We start from the raw sequence: 17,707 nt of genomic DNA on the forward strand, positions 1-17,707 counted from the left end.
GATCTTTCCCACTTGACCGTCTCCTCACTTTTTTCCCCCCTAGTTTCCTTCCATTCCTGGCTTCTTTGTGATTTTATTTTATTTTTGTTCTTTGTAGATGTACATGACAGTAGAGTATATTTTGACATATTATACATATGTGTAGTATAGGTTTCCATTCTTGTTGTTGTACATGATGTGGAGTTTCACTGGTTGTGTATTCATATATGAACATAAGAAAGTTAGGTCTGATTTATTCTATCATCTTTCCTATTCCCATCTCCCCCTCCCTTCTCTTCATTCCCCTTTGTCTAATCTAATGACTTTCTATTCTTCCCTAACCACTCCCCCACCTTATTCTGTGTTAGCATCCATATATCAGAGAGAACATTCAGCCCTTGGTTTTGGGGGGGGGTTGGGTTAATTCACTTAGCATAATACTCTCAAGTTGCATCCATTTACTGGCAAATGCCATAATTTCATTCTTCTTCATGGCTGAGTAATTTCCATTGTATATATATGCCACATTTTCTTTATCCATTCAACTGTTGAAGGCACTTAGATTGGTTCCATAGCTTAGCTCTTAAAAATTGAACTGCTATAAACATTGATGTGACTGTGTTACTATAGTATACTGATTTTAAGTCCTTTGGGTATAAATTGAGGAGTGGGATAACTGGGTCAAATGGTGGTTCCATTCCAAGTTGTCTGAAGAATCTCCATACTGCTTTCCACAGTGGTTGTACCAATTTACATTCTTACCAGCAATGTATGAGTGTGCCTTTTCCTCACATCCTTGCCAACATTTATTGTTGCTTGTATTCTTGATCATTGCCATTCTGACTGGAGTGAGATGAAAGTTCAGTGTAGTTTTCATTTGTATTTCTCTAATTGCTAGAGATGTTGAACATTTTTCTCCTATATTTGTTGACCATTTGTCTTTCTTCTGTGAAATGCCTGTTCCATTCCTTTGCCATTTATTGGATTATTTCGGGGGTTTTGGTGTTAAATTTTTTGAGTTCTTTATGTATCCTGAAAATTAATGCTCTATCTGAGGTGCATGTGGCAAGCAATTTCTCCCATTCTGTAGGCTCTCTCTTCACGTTCATGATTGTTTCCTTTGCTGTGAAGAAGCTTTTTAGTTTGAAATCATCCCATTTATTGATTTTTTATTTTACTTCTTGTGCTTTAGGAATCTTGTTGAGGAATTATGTCCCTAAACTGACATGATAGAGATTTGGGCCTAGGTTTCTCTAGTAGGTGTAGGGTCTCAGATCTAATGCCTTGATCCATTTTGAGATGATTTTTGTGCAGGGTGAGAGATAAGGGTTTAATTTCATTTTGCCACATATGGATTTCCAGTTTTCCCAGCACCATTTCCCACCACTTTTCTTTCCATTAGGAAGGAATAACAAATCCACAGGCCAATTTTGACTCTCTACCTGTTTTTTGTTTTTTGGTTTTTTTTTGTACAGATGGGAATAGTTTTTATATTTTTAAATAGTTGGGAAAAATCAGATGAAGAATAACATTTTGTGACCCATGAACATTAGAAAAACTACATGAAATTCAAGAAGCAGTCTCAATAAATAGAGATGTACTGGAACATACCAGTTATTTTGTGTATTGTGTCTCGCTGCTTTGCACTACAATGGCAGAACTGAGCAAAGACTGTATGGCATGAAAAGTCTAAAATATTTGATACAGATTGAATTTCCCTAATTCAAAAATCAAAGATCCAAAATGCTCCATAATCCAAACCTTTTGAGCATTGACATTGACACCCCCAAATGAAAAATTCCACACTATGAAACTTCATTTCACTCACAAAACTATAAAAAATACTTTACAAAATTACCTTCAGTCTATGTGTATGAATTGTATATGAAACATAAATGAATTTCATGTTTATACTTGGGTTCCCTCCCCAGCATACTTCACTAAATATATACAACTATTCCCCAGTCTGAAAAAACTCAATATCAAAACACTTCTAGTCCCAAGCATTTCAAACAAAGGAGACTCAGTCTGTGCCTGGGCTTTACAGAAGAAGTTTGCCAACGTTTTTACTAAGGCAATAATTTTGCTTAGGGAAGTTTATTAAGAAGCAAAAGAAGGAATCATTTTGTTTCTTAAAATATTCTGTTAAATTCTCAGAAGGAAAAGCCACCCATTAACTCATGTCAAATTAATATTTTATCACATTAAATATCTTAATCTTTGCTCACCTAGATGATGAAATAACTTGTCTTCTCTATGCATAGCTTTACCCTTTTCTTCTCAGTATTTTTCTGTGTAATTGGCAGGGTATTTGCCAAGGAAAAACTTAGCAGAGGGGAAGAATGAAGAGAGTCCTTTTCTGGCTCTGCTTCTAACTAAATTAAGCAAATCACTTAATCTTCTTTGATTTAAATTTTCTTATCTCTAAATTGTGGGGCTGGACAAGATAATCCCTATGGTCCCTTACAGTAATAAAATTACAGGCCTCTGTGACTTATAACATAATTTTAAAATGTTAAATGATCACTAAGGTTTATAGCCGTTATGGTTTTGCATTTATGGTAGATTGGTGGCCATATTTATGATTTATTTGACTCCAGTCCTTAGTCAGTATCTCGACTCCCAATTATGGCACTGTCCCTGTAGGAAAATATGAGCAACTTTATGATGATTTGCTTCTCAAGAAGATTTCCAGGGATGCATTGGGGGAAAAACTATATAAACTTTTATAGTTCTCTAGTTTATCACCAAACGGAGATTTGGGGGTCTTTAGGAAAGGACTCAAATGTACTCTGGTATGAGTTTTAAATGAGTACTTTTTTTGTTGTTGTTAAATAATGCACTTCTAGTAATTGTCAATAAAGATTTTGAATCACTTTTCCAAAGTGTTCCATCCATTTGATTTACCCATCCAACCACTGTGTTTCTTAGTGGCACATGTTGAAAACCTGAGCTCCTGGTCTCTTCTGATTGTTGAATCCCATAGGGAAGCTCAAAAGCAGAATTGTCTTTCTACCCAGGGCAAGTTCATTTCATTCTGCATTGCCACTGTGTCACTCGCTGACTTCAGGTGGAGTTGGCATGACCATAACATGTCGGTAGCAAGAACTCCTCATCCAAGGAGCCTCCCAGAGCTGGGGCTCCGGATCAGAAGATGCTAAGCCTACTTTCCCTGGGGAAAGAGCTGAGTTGTAAGAATGAGTGGGAGTCTTCTGTAGCCTCTGTCCAAGATAGTATCAGTGATTTCCAATTCTCTCCTAATACTTTGGCTTCATGTCACCCAGCCATTAAATTAAGTACTGGACCATGTCTTGCAAATTTCTACATGGAAGTAGAAGCACTGTGGTGGACTGGATAGAAATGGCATATGTTGGATTTCTTTTTAAAATAAATGTGTTTTATTTTTGCCCCCTGCAGATCTCAGGTGGTTTACAGCTGGATAAGACACAAAGTCTCTGCATATGTGAGAAGACGACTATATGGTGTGTCATCCCGTATCTGGAATGGCTCCCAAAAGCTGGTGTGTTGAAGGCTTGGTCCCCAATGAACCAAAAATATCAACATAGAAGACACTGGTCCAAGAAATTAACATTCCAAATTTCGAAATGCATCTTTCTTGCTAATATTTCAAGTCCAAACGTTTTTATTTGTGTAATTATATGCCTGGGATAGACCAAATTCTAAGCTATATGCCTGATCAGACTGGAGGGGCTTCAAAAATGACATATGCTGTGTTTGAAAAACAAAAAAGAAGAAGGAAAGGCCTGGTTGAGGGCCAGAAGATGATATCAGGAAAATCTTCTTGCTGTGATGGCTTTCATTACAGTTGTGTTGCTACCAACCAAAACTCCACTTTTTCACAGGGGTTCACCTCCTCCCTCTGACCTCCCTGCCACTACTCTACCCCATGTCTACTGGCTTCAATCCCACAGTCCTGTGACACACCCCAAAGGCACTAGTAGGTTCCATTATTTTACTGAGAATCAAAGTTGGCTCCACATAATAATGGATAACATCACATTGTCTAATCTCAATGCTCCAAGTGGATCAACTGTATTCACATCATCTGGGAGACTGCTAGAAATGCAGAAACTCAGTTCCCAGTCCAGACTACTGAAAAAGATGGTACCCTGTACCAGCATTCTTGGCTGGGATGCACATTTAAATTTGAGAGTTACCATGTTAATCCTAGTTCTTTCACCCTCTTCCTGCATCTGCAACAGTGCTCAGAACATATAGATGCTCAATAAATGTTTATTCAGGAAAGTAAATGAACAAATTTGGTGGACACTGTTTTAATTCACAACTCATTTAACCTTTTTTTGGTGCTTGTACAGACTTTGTTCTCTGACAACTCCTTTTCTTGCTTTTCTTCACACTGCTGTAGCTTTGCTTTCTCAGTATTATGTTCTGGATCATCATCACTAGCCTATCACTTGGATGTTGTCACTGCCCAGCTTTGTGCTACCTCCTCTTCTCCTTCAGGTCTATATGTCTGTCCTTCCTCTTATTTCCATGAACATATACTTAGGATTCCCAAGTTTTCATCTCCAGCTCAAAACTTCCCTCCCCTGACTCATCATTTTTGTATCTAGTATCCTAAGAACATTTCTAACTCTTATTACCACAAAGACTTCACACTCAAGATATCAAACTGGCACATATCTTCCCTGCTGTGCCACCCACAAATCCCATCAACTCCACTTGCCCTTCCAACCTGTACCCTATATTAGATCGGTACCACCGACATCTCACCAATATAAAAAAGAGGGAATTACTCTCCATTTTATCCCCTACAAATCAAAGCAATCAGGACGTCCTATTTTTTACATCTGGATGTAACAGATTCATCCCAAGGAATTTATGAAATGACTTTGAGGCAGAGAGTCATTCCTTCTCTCTCCAGAGTCTGAAGCTGTAAACAGTGAACTTTCTTGCTACCTGAGGTCATGTTTTCTACCACGATTGGAGAGAACCAGTCCTCAGCAAGATATTCTGGATAAATATAGAGGTAGAGATGAAGAGAGGGTGCTGACAGAAATGCCTTTATGTCATTTGCATTCTTGCTCCCTGGAACTTGCTCTTATTTTATCCATCGAATTACTCCTTTTCATTTAAACCACTGGGTTTCTGTGACCTGAAAATAAAGAGAGGTTTGTGAACCTCAGCTAAGAGACTACAGCAGGAACCATTATGTTCCAAGACTGATGACTACACACTGGCTCACTTGGGGTGCTGGCACGTGAGAGACCCGGATGTATACAAATCCATTCTCAAAAGGTTTTAAGGGTTAAAAAAAATTTCAGTCAGATGGTTTTGGCAGAAAGGATATTGGCCCTAAAAAAAAATGACCCTATTATCCAATGAGCCTTTAACTCTCAAGGATTAAAAATATACAAATTGTTGAAAATAATAGCTTCAAAGAGTTTGAGGGTCTTTATCAATATATATGGAACATCCAGTGGTGCACACCTAGAATCCCAGAAACTCAGGATGATGAGGCAGGAGGATTACAAGTTCAATGCCAGCCTTAGCAAATTAGTGAGGCCCTAATGAACTTAGCAAGAACTTGTCTCTAAATAAAATATAAAAAGAGCTGGGAATGTAGTTCAGTAGTTAAGTACTCTTAATTTAATCCCCAGTATCCCCCCCAAAAAAAGAAAGATATTTAAACAGATGAAGATAACATTGGGATTCCCTTAGATGAAAGAGTTGTAGGTTCAATGAAGTTGTCTATTTTGCAGTTTTGCTCTTTTAAAAGCAATGTGGGTCCATGACAAGGCTCATTCATTCATCTTTCCCTCCTTGGGAGTCCATATGCAGTGCTCAGAGACAGCTTATCCAGTGGAAAGCACACAATTGCAAATAAACAAATGAGGACAAAAACTTCTTAACACATGATTTTATTCCCCTGAGACCTTTCTAACATATAGAATAAAAATAGAGAGAATTAAAATTGGGAAAGCTGAAAAGCAGTGTTTGGGGGCAGGATTTAGAATTGGTTGAACCCTATGAACCCTATGGACTGATACCTAGCCTGGCAACATACCTGTCCATTCCCTCATTGAGAAGAATGAGTATTTAAAAAAAAAAAAGATGAATGTGTAACCGACGTGATTCTGCAATCTGCATTTGGGGTAAAATTGGGGGTTCATAACCCACTTCAATCTAATGTATGAAATATGATATGTCAAGAGCTTTGTAATGTTGTGAACAACCAATAAAAAATAAAATTAAAAAAATAAATAAAAAATTTTAAAAAAGATGAAGAAGAAGGAGGAGGAGAAGGAGGAGGAGGAGGAGGAGAAGGAGGAGGTGGGGGGAGGGTGAGAGAGTCCCTCTACCCCAGGTACACAGATTCACAGTATACTGATTTTAAATGGGCAACTTTTAGACCCACACTAGGTTGAAATTGGTAAAGAAGGGGCTGAAGCTAAGAGGAGCCAGCCCAATACTAGAGGAAGTGTGGCTTCTGCCCAATCCAGTTCCCCGCAAACTTGAATTGAGAGCACTCTTTCTAGACCTTTAAGGTACCTGTATGCCAAATAAACCCTCCAGCTCCTATTTGAGAGCAATAATATCCAGCTACATTTTCTTATGCTTTCGTGCCCCTTTGTCACTTATTCATTCATTCATTCATTCATTTATTCTAAAAATGTTTATTGAGATCCTACCCTGGAACACTCTAAGTAACTTTAAATAAGGGGGGAAGAAAAAAAGTTGAATATCTATGCACCCAACATGAAAGAAGTATCATCTTATTGAATCCTCTCAATTATTTTATAAAGTAGATCTTAGGATTCCATGTCACCTCTCAGGAAACGGCAACTCAGAGGGCCTGAGTCACTTGCTCCAAAATATATGACCAAGAAGGAACAGAACGAAAATTATGGTGGTTCTTTGTACCCAGTCTTTGATACCAACATGGAGCTGAATCTTAAGGTTAAAGGGGTTTCCTCTGGACTTCACAGCAAGTGAATGGAGTAAATACTTTTCTTCCATCACTAGGTAGAGCTTCTGCAAACTGGATAAGAAGGAGAAGACCTGGTCCATCATAAACCAGGAAAGCCTTTTGTGAATGCTCAAAGAAAGCAAGCTATGGCTGACTTTATGATTCTGGGAGGTGAGTTATATCCCTCGGGAAGCATGGATCTTTGTCCCCATTCCTGCAGCAGAGCATGGTGTAACTGACAGTGCTTAAAAAAAAAAAAAAAAGGCTCTTAAAACCTTATCCTTAGTACAAGACCTATTATGAAAAGTGCCCTGTCTGCACAGAACACTTTCTTTTTCCTGAAAATATGCAGGAATTTAATTAGTGCCTAAATCTCTCTTATTTGGGCAAGCTTGAATGGATTCTTCATGGCCAGGATCCTTCTTTGGGAAACTCTAACCTTGATGTCTATCTATCCAGCATTTTTCCAATCAACACTGTGATTATTTAACATTTTAAAAAAGAAAGGTGTTTTATTCTGACTTTCCGATGCAGCCCTCTGATAAGACCAGAACCCAGATAATCCAGGATAACCAACTACTTTTTGCCTTAATTGCCTGGCCCATATAAAGATAATTTACTCAATTCTCCACTTCATTTTTCATGTGTAGATGAAGTCTGACTGTAGTTGCTCAGGCACTATTAATTCAACTTAACAAGCAACCTAGATGGCAATAAATTTGTATTTCAGGCTCAACTCTGATTTTACTTAGAGTTTTCATACATATGTGCTCATTGGTGTGCCTTTCTTTGAAATTTGCTTGAAGATAGATACCACATGTAACCTTGAATAATTAGGCTCTAAAACATATTTCATATTTGTTGGCTTTAAGTAGTTAGCAGAATGAATATTTTTATTTGGTACTTTGAATGGTAAATAAGTGGAGCATGTTTCTCTAGATGGTATCTTGGGAACTGAAGCAACATGTAGAATCAATGCTTTTGAATATTATGTGAAACTTCAAAAAAGAAAAAGTAAATGCAATAAGTGGTTCTTAATTGATGCAAGAGTAAAATTAAGAACTAAGTATATATTGATATTTCACTCTAATAGCATGTCTTTTAAACAAAAATCTTGAATCCCTTTTATTAGGATCACCTAATTTCATGTATCAGGTGGAATAAACAAAGCTAATATTGACCTTTTTTTTTTTTTTTTTTTGGCACTGGGGATTGAACCCAGAGGCACTTAACCACTGAGCCACTTGCCCAGCCCTTTTTATATTTTATTTAGAGACAGGGTCTCACTAAGTTATTAGGGCCTCTCTAAGTTGCTGAGGCTGGCTTTGAACTCACAATCCTCCAACCAGCCACTGGGACTGCAGGTGTGGGCCCCCAACCTAGCAACGACATTGACCTTCTGTCTCTAGAATTTGACAACCTCGGATTCTGTCAGCCTCACCATTGTGCTTCATCCCAGGAGCTCAGCTTCAGTCATCACTTCCTATTGTCAATGGGATCCATAATAGTAATTCCTTGGGTTTCATGTCAACCAATTATAAAAGAAAGTACAGGACCACAGACCATAAACTTATCTGGAAGTAGAATATTAAGCAAAAACCTGGTGGTGGGCTGAAAAGAAGTGGGGTACGTTGTAGTCTCCCTTTCTATAATTGTTCTCTTTGTTCCCCTTGAGATCTCAGGTTGTTTGTGTAGTGCTTGATGACTGTGTAGGGCAAGGTCATAAGTTCCTCATCAAGAGAGAATTTAGAGCCAGGTGCAGTGGTGCACACCTGTAATCCCAGTGTCTCGGGAGGTTAAAATAGGAGGATTGTGAGTTCAAAGCCAGCCTCAGCAATGATGAGGCTCTCAGCAGCTCAGTGAGACCCTATCTCTGCATAAAATATAAAATGGGGCTGGGGATGTGGCTCAGTGGTCAAGTGCCCCTGAGTTCAATTCCAGGTACCTCTCACCAAAAAAAGAAAAGAAAAGAAAAGAAAGAGAGAACCTGGAAATTCATACTGATTAGTCCACATCAGTCCAAATTAGACCACATCAGTTCAAGGAGACTGTAGTTGCAAACATAAACCACCCCTAGTTCCATGCAGCTGAGGCCTGGAGACAGGACATTATAGATCATCCCCCACCTGCAACGGGTTCCCAATCCTGATATCTGTCAAGTATCACTCTGTGCATTTCCTTTATAGTGCTCATCATGCGTGTGTGGGGGTGTGAGTGCATTCATGTTTGTCTTCCCTTGGATTCTAAGCTTTGTAAGGGCAGGGAACGTGATCAGTGGTTCACAGTCATATTCCCCACTAGCTTGTGCAGCCTGTCACACCTATCCTGGGCACAATGGCATTTATTGAATGAATATATAATTGAATGGAGAATCAATCTAAAGTCCCTTGGGAAGGAGACACCATCTCTTCACTGAAATTTGCCTGTGCACTGTCATCCTGCAACCCATACTCGCTGATGGTTTTGTGTAAAGAGAAACCTAGAATGTGGCAAAAGGGTCAGGTGCCTTTATCTTGGCTTTTTTTTCTGAATGGTATATCAATCAATGACTTCTAAAATGATATTGGGCATGGAAGAGGAGCCTATTACCCAGAACTAGCAAGTTGTGTCTTTGGGGGAGAAATTCTGCATCCAAGAGCTCTTTGAGTAATGGACTCTTGATGTAGCTTTGTGACAGTGTATATTTCTGCAAACTATTTGAAATGAGTCACCCCTTCATAGAAGAGGTAGGATGTGTCTTCCTTACTAAATACAAAAAAGCTGTAAATGGCAACGTGGGGTTCAGTTGGCCTAAAAAAAAAAATAGGGGAAGAGGAAATTTGTTTTTATTGGCATTTACCAATTCAGATATTAGGCTCATCTTTTCATATATTCCATCTTATTTCCTTTCCATGATAATTCTGTGAGATGGATATCATTATTTCCAATTTATAGGTGGCAAACAGCAAACTGATTTGGCAAAGCTACAAAACTAGGTAAAGACGGAGGAAGAATTTAAATCCAGATCTGCTCTGCTTTCTATGTGCTCCAGATTAATATTAAAACCCCAAAGAAGTAAGACTATTTGTCATTATCATAAAAAAATAGAACCATATGCCACATGTTATGGATAGACAGATAGATGGATGAACAGAGAGATAAATAGGTGGACTCCCACCTGTTACCTTCTCTGCACAACTTGTGCTTCTTTCTTAAGTCATGCCGGACCATGAATGAGATTTCACAATAACAACAGTTAAGAAAAAAAATCACTGGCTTTGCGCTCTCAGCTATTGGAGTCATAGGGTCCTATGTCATTTCCTTCCTCTGCTAGGGATCGTCTGGGGCCTCGCATCTTCTTTGATATTCATTAATGTTCTCCCGTGTCCATCATATCCATTGCTTTCTCTAGCAGTCCCTCTAGGCCTGGCTGAGTTGGCTGTAGTTTGCAGGGGTCGGGTGGGGGGTGGAGTAAGACCCATTGTTTTTATTATTATTCATGATAACCTCTCACTCTGATCTCAGAACTCTTCCTCTCAATTCCACAGCTCTTTAGGTGGAGGGAGACCTCTGCCCCATAAGTATCATGGTTCCTAAGTACAAGATGACTCTTTCTTGTCTTGCCTTGAAATATTCCGTCTCATCATTCTATTCCCAAACGTGTGGCCTCTGTCTTGTCCATTTCTTATGTAACAACATAGAGGAAATTTTATTCAACAAAAATTTTCCTTGGAATTCCTTATACTGGTTTGGAGAAAGAACATTTAATTTTCTGCTGATTGTGTGGTAGAGAAGGTGAGTAGAGGGTAAAATTCCAAAGAGATTAACCTGTACAAGACATTATAAACCACCTCATAAGGAGGATGTATCTTGCTACCTGGGGCGGGGGGTACTCTCTATTCCTGCACACTGGAGTCTCTCAGAATACTCAGTTTGATGGGTCAGAAGTGAATTGCTCTGCCCAAGAGATTTAAAAAGTCACTGGGGCTGGGCACTAAGTAGAAGGGCAAGAGTGCGTAAAATGAGTCAGTGGAGGCCTGGCTGAAAAAGGATCAAAGACAGAAATTCTGTTAGGAAATGTTGAAGTTGATGGCTAGGATGTGTTCAATATGGCATCCTTTCTCTTGTAGCCTGGTTTTGAAGAAATTCAGCAAAACCTATCATTTGTGTAAATGAGTTATTTCGGGCAACGACAGCCAACTCAAAGGTTTCCAGGAGTGAGGCAAGTTTTGTAAATGAGAGACACTTCTGTCCCATAGGCCACTGCTCATTGCCCCAGTGTTAAGGAAACTAAGAGCAATCCTGAGCATGGCTCCTAGGCCGATGGGGAGATGATTAGGAGCAGACACTGGGACTAAAAGAAGAGTCCAGTGAATCCAGGTTTCACATGAATCAACTCCCAGGAAAGGAAGTTAAGGCCTCAAGAAACAGATGCTGGTCACTAAATGTCTTTGAGACGCAGAGTGTTATTTTATGTTTTGGAAAAAGAGCGATGGAGAAAGTCATCAGTGGACTGCCCAAATCATCAGTAAAATCTACCAAGCTTACACTGTGCCTGCAGGGAGTGGGTTTCCTATGGAGTGGGCAAGGATCCGAGTGTGGGGTATGGGTCAATGTCATACAACATCCACAGAAGCTCTGAAATTCGCAGAAATCCAAAGAGAGGGTTTTCGATCTTCCCAACTTGTGGGATTGGCTGAGGTCCAAGTCAATTATAGCTACATCTCCAAGGTGAAGAAGGACACAGCAGACATCTGGGTTCCATTTATAATCCCAATGTTCCAGGAAGATGGAGGAACTACTTACGTGGGTGCTGAGTGAGAGACTCTCAGAAGGGCCACACGTGTGATGCACTTGAAAGCATTTTCCTCCCTGGCAGCTGACCAGTGTCACTGGGAGGCTCAGTCTCATCCATTCTGCACTATGTGGAGGAGTGTGACCTTTCTCCGTAGAGGTTTGTGTGGCAAGGATCTGCCTGTGTTCCACCACACTTTCCCAGCATAAATGATGGCAGGCAAGGTACAGGCAGAACCCCCAGTGAGCAGGAGTCAGAGTGGGCAGCAGCAAACCTAAAGAGATAAGCTGGGGACTGGGGATGTGGCTCAAGTGGTAGCGCGCTCGCCTGGCATGCATGCGGCCCGGGTTGGATCCTCAGCACCACATACAAACAAAGATGTTGTGTCCGCCGAAAACTAAAAAATAAATATTGAAAATTCTCTCTCTCTCTCTCTCTCTCTCTCTCTCAAAAAAAAAAAAAAAAAAAAAAAAAAAAAAAAAAAAAAAGAGGTAAGCTGGGGAGTGAGGGCCTGGTGTTTAGGAATGGGCCATCATGGCCCTGGGAGTGAATTTATAAGAGATCCCTTTAGGATACCAGGAGTTGAGGGAGGCGGTGAGACCAAGCCGTGTCCAATTTGGGGGTGATTTTTCTAGATATTTTCATGTGCAGGTACCTGTGCACTTATTAAGGTATTAAAATCAGCCCTGGTACCCTCAGTATTCTGGGGTCTTGATCCTTAAAACTTGTCCCTGGGTGTTCTATTTGCTCCACGTGTGACCTGGATCACTAGCAGGTAGACTTGGAGGATAGACAACCTTCTTCTCTTCTCTTCCTGACAGTTAATACATCTTGCTCAGGCTTGTGCTCCTCTGGTTACAGGAAGAGAACTAGAGTTGGGAGAGGGATGGAGGGCAGAGAGAGAAGGAGAGGTTAGGAGAGGAGAGAAGGAGAAAGAAAAGAGAGAAGAGAGAAAGCCTCTGGATCCAGGGTAACTCCCAAGAGCAAGAGAATCCTTCTCTCCACACATACGTGGGGTGTACTGTGGATCCCTGGGAATGCAGTAGACTGATAATGTCATCTCCCAGTCGGCAGTTCTATGAAGGGCACCTCAAGCACAACTGGCATGTCCACAATATAGAAGGGGACCAGCCCCAAAGTGGAGGAAAATAGTGGCCTTTATAGAGAACGTGGGTTGAGCTTTATAGAGGACAAGAGCTATGGAGGACAAGTGTTAATTGTTTACCTATGAACGGCCAAGGATTCCTTGCCAAGAATATCTCATCCTCTTGGGAAAGGTGATTATTCTCTGGGAATGCAATCTGTAAGATTGGTTTTGTGGAACTCAACTGCCTCCAGCTACCCCTGCTTGGTTGCTTAAAGCAAGTTTATATGAAGTGGAAAAAAAAAGCAGAGCTGAAAGATGGTAAATATAATCCAGCAGACATTGTTTGAGTTCCTGGGTCCTGCCATGCCTGCAGCCTACTTTTCATACTTCTGGGCTTTCTATTCAATAGAGCACCTACATTTAAAAATTTTACTTAATTAAATTTGACTTATAACTGGAAGTTTATCAGTGCACATGAAACACCCCCTTACCATTTCCTAATTATCAATTGGGAAGAACTGCTGTTCAGAAAAATGGAAGAATTGCAGTGGTAACTGAGGGCAAGAAGAGTATTTATAACCACACATATATCAGGGGAAAAATGGAGAAGAACATGGGAAGTGTAGACTCAATTTCACCATTTGTCATCTCTGTTACAGATCTTTCATTCCAACCTCTTTGTCTCTATTAGTTTATTTTCCATTGCTAACACAAAATACCTGAGGCTGAACACTTTATAAAGCAGAGAGGCTTATTTAGCTCACAGTTTAAGCTTAAAGTCCAAGATCAGGATTCCTCATCAATTTGTCCAGTGGTGAGGGCCTCATGACAAGATGGCATCACGGTGGGAGCACTTGTGAGAGCAATCACCCAGTGAGAAAAGAAACCAGAGACTGGGAAGGGGTCAGTCTTGCTCTTTTATAATAATCAGCTTTCTTGAGCACAACTGGGGTGCCCACGGAACTCCCTTAATCTCTTCCCAGGGCAGCACCCCCAATGACCTAATCACCTTCTACTTAGGGCCCACCTCAACATCACCAGACTTTAGGGAACTGTGTTGTTATGAGTTAAATTGTATCCCCCTAAAAGAAATGTTGTACTTCTAATCCCAAGAATTTTAGAAAATAATCTTATTTGGAAACAGTGTTGCAGATATAATTACTTTAGATGAGGTCATTCTGGAGTAAGGTGGGCCTCTAATCCAACATGACTTCTGCCATTATAAGAGGAGCGACAAAGGGAGAAGGCCTTATAATGACAGAGGCAGAGTGGAGTGAAGCAGCTGCAAGCCAAGGGACATCAGGGATTAGCAGCTGCTTGAAGAAGCCAGTTAGTAACAAAGTATAGAAATAATCCCTGAAAGCATGGTCTCTTATGTGTACAGCAGTTCAATTCACAAAAGCTAAGCTATGGAAACAATCTAGGTGTTTTTCAAGGGATGAATGGATAAAGAAAATGTGGTGTATATATACACAAAGGAATATTACTTAGCCACAAAGAAGAATGAAATTATGGCACTTGATGATAAATGGAACTGGAGACTATCATGGTAAGTGAAATAAACCAATCCCCAAAAAACAAAGGCAGAATGTTTGTTCTCTCTGATTTGTGGACGCTGATCCACAATAAGGGAGGTTCAGGAGGAGAAGAATAGAAATCTATTGGATGAGACAAAGGGAAATGAAGTGAAGGGAAGGAGGACCAGAATAGGAAAGAGCAGAATTAATTAAATAGAACTTTCAGAGCTTCTTTGAATACACGACCAGGGTATCTCCGCGTCATGTACAACAAGAGTGGGATCCTAAATAGAATAAGTCATACTTTCTGTGTGTATAAATTGCCAAAATACATTCTTTTGTCATGTGTAACTAAAATGAACAAAAACAACAAAAAGACAGACAAGGGCAAGGAAATATTTTTCCCCTAAGGGTTTCAGAGGGAGCATGGCCTTTCATGACCCTTTAATTTTGGAGTTCTGGTCTCCAAAAACATAAGACAATGAATTTCTGCTGTTAAAGCCACTCAGTTTGTGATACTTTGTTAGGGCAGCCCTAGGAAACTAATGAGAGCATCTTCAAGTCTCCTACTTCATTGTTGCAAAAAAAAAAAAAAAAAAAAATCTGTTTTAAATGCTTAATTATTCTGAGGACTTACTGTATTACAATTTCCTAAGACATTTGCATTTGAAAAGAGAACTGGTGAGAGGAGGCAATAAGTGAATCCTTAATGGTAGAATTGCAGGCATCAAGGAGGGGCAGTCTCAGAGCCCAGTAAGTCTGTAAGTGCCTGTTTATCATGACAAGAGAAGTTTCAATACTGAGTCTCAGGGTGAGTTTCTTACAGATGTCTTAGGAGCCATTGCGGAAAGGGAATGGGTGAAAAGAGAAAGGCTTAGGGGCTAGATTCTGAAAGTTCTCTCTAACTTCAACTGGAGTAACCCCTTTTTCATATTTTGGGATTTTTAGAGAGATTCACTTGAAAATAGTTTTGAAGTTAACATAGATTGAAAACCATTGCACTATGGCATCATTTAACTCATAATAAGGCAAAAATGTGTGTTTTATTTTTTTCCTGTTTTCCTACACTACTTCTGACAAATGTGCATACTTAAATTATGTTTACCATGAAAGCAGAGAGAGGTCTGCTTCCACCAAGAAGGTAAGGTGAGGAAATTGGAATACACAGGGGATACAGCATTATTCTTCCTTTTAAAATTTATTTTGATGGGTATAGAGCAAAGATTAGCTGCTTTGTCTTTGTTCTAGTTTTTTTTTAGAACTGAAAAATCAAGATCCTTATTACTCAAAATATGCTAGAAGACTGAAGTGAAAGTCAAAATATCTAGTTGATTCTACTTGTTGATTTATTGGCTGTCCTTTATTTATTTACCATGCATGAACAGAGAAAGCGATAGGATATATTATTTGCATTCATGTGATTGAGGCAGAAGCAGTCCTGAATAAAAAAATTTTTAAAAAGACTGATGCTGCAGGAATATATAAGGGAAAGAATAGCTTGTAGCTCTCTGCAATTGGAAGAGTAAAATAATTCTTACATGCTGTGTCCTTTTATACTTTCACAGATATAATAGATAGCATGTATGTGGCCTGGTATTTCTGACCCTAACCCACAGATGAGTTCAGGGCCTAAGGATCTGAGGATCCTGCCAGGCTTGAGACTAGTTAGCTAGAGGAAGCTGGTTTTGTTTTCTGAGACTTCTGCTCTCTATGATCAACGAGTGTTTTATTTATTTATTTTGTTTTGTTTTGTTTTTTAAGAGTGGTGAGGTAGAGAAAATTCTTAAAACAAATGGCTAACAAGTGACTTGGGCCCTACTTTATTTCTACTACTTTTACCATAAAAGCTTAAGTCATTATCGGCTTTTGTCATGTTTTTGTGATAAGCAACAAGGCCCAGGAAACAAATAGTGAATACCAAGGTGGATTCTCTTAAAAAAATTTTTCCAGTTAAGCACTTGAATCTCAAAATGCTCTTCAAATCATAATAGCTAATCATTCATCCACCCACTCTTTTTTTTTTTTTTTTTTTTTTTTCAGTTAAGACTCCCAGAGACTCCCTAGGAGCCTCCTGAGCTAACAGGCACTTCTGGCTGGGGAGGTGGGTAGTAGTAGACTCTGCTTACCCCAGATTCTAGAGTGTAACAGGGGTTTGCTTTTCATCCACGCCTCTCCCCAGCCCTGCCTCCAACCAGATCTCCTTTTTTAAAGGTCCAGGTCCAGGTTGGGTACATTGAAAGGGTGCAGATGAATGTAGACTGGTGGTTGAAGAAAGGGGGGAAGTTTTTACACTATGGGCCTCTGAAAACAAATCAAGGACAGAGAGACTTTGTAATCCAAGGAAAAGCAACACGTTCGAATCCAGGCTCTAAGCCCGGGGTCTTTGTTTTTTGTGTCCTTTATAAAGTGGCGCTAGGGGACTTGGGGCTGTGTGGTGGGAGTTCCTACTTCCCAGATTTGGCCCCAAGGGCAGATGAGTCCAGCAGAGAGGAAAATCCTGGACTTCCAAATGCATCATCCCGCGCGAGACAGGAGTGTTAGGGTTTGCCTGGGTAAATGTTAAAATAGGAAAGGGGGAAGGTGAGTTGTGTTTGAAGCGGGGAGGGGGCAGTGAGAGTCCTTAAAAGAAGACAGTCCAACCCCAGAGCGAAAGAAAGGGAAGAGCAGAGGCTGAGTGAGAAGAGAGAGGTGCAGGGAGGACATGGCCCCAGAGCCTGGGCGAGCGGTTGGGGGGCGTCTGGGCGGTGCAGCTGCCGCAGGCCAAGAGGGAGCCCGTGACATCACGCCCCGGCCCCCTTCCCCTCGTCGGGTGGGTGGGGCCTCGGCGCGCCGAGCGGGCGCGGGGTCAAGGAGGGGGAAGAGGAGGAGCAGGCATGAATGTGTCGGTGTGAGGACCGGGGAGGGGCGGAGGAGGCGGAGGGCGGGGAGGGAGCGCGCGCGTGGCTCCGGGCGCCTGGGCTCCCCCCCGACCAGCCGCCGACCCCAGCCCGCGACACGCGGCCTCCTCGCTGCCGCCGCCCGCTTCGCTGCTGGGACCCGCCGGGGCGGGGGAAGCGCGGGCCCCCGGCGCGGCCTGGAAGGAGCCAGAAAGCAAAAGTAAGGCGAGCAGCACTCCAAGTTTTCCCAACTTCGCCCCCTGCGGCGGCAGGCGTCCTGCTGCTCGGCGCGTCCCCACTGAGCTCAAGAGTGGCAGAAAGAAAAGGGACGGGGCGGGGGCGGGGGCGGAGGAAGAGGGAGCCCGAGGAAGAGTGGAGAGTCCGGCAACATCTGTTAAAACTTGGGGGAGGAGGAATGCGGGGAGGAGGAGGAGGAAGAGGAGGAGAGGAGGAAAGGAGGGAGCGCGCGGGAGGGAAGCGCGGAACCGAGGGACAACTTTTCCACCCCGTGAGTAGCGCTGG

General features: G+C 41.2%; 1 protein-coding gene across 1 annotated transcript in view; it reads left to right on the forward strand.

Moving 5' to 3' along the window:
* The first annotated feature begins 17,021 nt into the window (after positions 1–17,021).
* The window catches only part of GLI3 (GLI family zinc finger 3), a 279,826-nt gene continuing 279,140 nt past the window's right edge, over positions 17,022–17,707 (forward strand). The window contains exon 1 of the mRNA XM_081285013.1: positions 17,022–17,405. The gene's annotated coding sequence lies outside the window, so the exon portion shown is untranslated. The remainder of the gene's footprint in view (positions 17,406–17,707) is intronic.

The sequence above is a fragment of the Spermophilus citellus genome (genome assembly GCF_964194105.1).
Source record: "Spermophilus citellus genome assembly, chromosome: 3".
NCBI classification, from domain to species: Eukaryota; Metazoa; Chordata; class Mammalia; order Rodentia; family Sciuridae; genus Spermophilus; species Spermophilus citellus.